At 29.8% G+C, this 1,915-nt stretch overlaps 1 protein-coding gene across 1 annotated transcript in view; it reads left to right on the forward strand.

The window, feature by feature from the left end:
• LOC108915341 (anaphase-promoting complex subunit cdh1-like) overlaps positions 1-1,915 on the forward strand; it is a 14,052-nt gene that overhangs the window by 10,777 nt on the left and 1,360 nt on the right. The gene's annotated exons all lie outside the window — the stretch shown is intronic.

A 1,915-nucleotide genomic window follows, 5' to 3' on the forward strand; every position in this document is an offset into this window, starting at 1 on the left:
GGTTCATTGCTCTAAAGTCAACCGTTTTCAAGAAAAATGACTTTTTATGAACAAAAGCAAACATTTTGCTAACGTTTCGAAAATCTTTTGTAATTCAAAAAATAGGTAGTAATAATTAACAATTTTAACGAAATTTAACAACAGATAGGATTTTAACTTTTTTTATCAATTTGGCGAGTAAAATTTACAGAAACTGTTCAAAATTACGTCCGTTGGCTTGAATGCAAGCATTACATCTTCTAATCATTTTTCTTTCTGCCGCTACGGCTTCACCTCTATCGGTCAACTTTTCGATAGTATTGACATGGAACAATTAGCATTAGTGAATCAAATCTTTTGGACCTGGAAGTCAGAACTAATGAGGTTCTAGCGCAATTTCACAATTGGGTAAAACTAAACAAACTCATTCTTAATACAGACAAAACAAATTACATAGTGTATTATAAACGTAAAGTTATATGTGATATAATCCTGTCATATAACAATAAGATCCTCAATAAAACAGTTAGTACTAAGTTTCTAGAACTCTACATAGACCAACAATTAAAGTGGGCCGATCACATAAATCATGTTGTGAAAAAACTCAGCTCAGCATATATGCAATCAGAAATTGGAGGAATTTTGTTGATAAAAAATAGGTATCTGTTTAATGTGTATTACGTCCTGGCGTATCCTCATTTGAGATATCTTGTTTATTGGGGCGTGGCCACCGATATTCATAGTCTTTGTAGCTCAAAATCGACTAATTCGATTCATTTTGAAATTACATCCTCTAGAATCATTCCGACCGCATTTTATCAGTGCCAAGTTATTATCACTACCATCGATAACAATCTATGAGGCAAGTATATTCGCAAAAAGTAACATCAATAAATTTACTCTCTCCACCGATGTTCATGACCACTACACAAGAAACAGCAAAGATATTTACATAAATAGTATTAAGTTGTCCTTCAGCAAAAAAAGTACAACATATCTATGTAGCGATATTTATAATAAACTACCAAGTGTAACAAAGGATATACGATGTGAAAATAAGTTTAAAAAAGAATTAAGGGCATACCTTATAGATAAATGTTTTTATCACATTAGAGACTTTTTTTAAATGTAACTATGTGAGTTGTCAATACATTATTTTTAGGACTTACGTTATAACTATAACATTTTAGATTATATGTTGTAACTTTGTTTTTGTTTTTTGTTTTTGTAAATCTGTATTTTTACCGGGTAAATGTATAACCCTCTTCCTTTTATGACGTATCATGTTCTTATTTGTAAGGTTTTTCTGATGAATAAATTATTATTATTTCACTTTGACCTAAATAAGTTATCGTATATTGTTCCCAAGAGGAATTCATTTTATTCAAAATATCCTCTGTCATGTGTTCTGTAACCCTCTTTGGTAAAAAACACTTGAAATTTAAATTACACTTTTCATCAAACAATATAGCTAAAATGGACTTTCCAAAACATGTATTGACAAAAGATGCAAGTTTTTTATCCGATATATCAATTTCCAACGAGGAAACTGACCTTCGCATAATATCATTGAATTCACCGTTAATATTACTATTTATTTTATTTAATTCATCAATTGATAATGCCATTTTTATATTATAATTCCCTGTAATATCTAGTTAGCAATAAATACAATAATAATTGTTCTCACTTAAAAAAATTTTTTTACACAAAATTTACACTATTGTAGACACTCACTGCAGGGCTGGACAAAACGAAATGTAATTCTTCACTCTAATCTCCTCTCATATATTGAAAATACACTGCAAATGCACCACGTCACAATGTATACACAAAATTAGAACAACTATTTAATTTCAAGGTTAAATGCCCTGTTTAAAGGCAAATCAATCGAATGACGTCACATAATGTGATATTTTTTCGTCTTTTGAACTAG

The sequence above is a fragment of the Anoplophora glabripennis genome, unplaced genomic scaffold (assembly GCF_000390285.2).
Source record: "Anoplophora glabripennis isolate ALB-LARVAE unplaced genomic scaffold, Agla_2.0 scaffold1319, whole genome shotgun sequence".
In the NCBI taxonomy this organism is placed as follows: Eukaryota; Metazoa; Arthropoda; class Insecta; order Coleoptera; family Cerambycidae; genus Anoplophora; species Anoplophora glabripennis.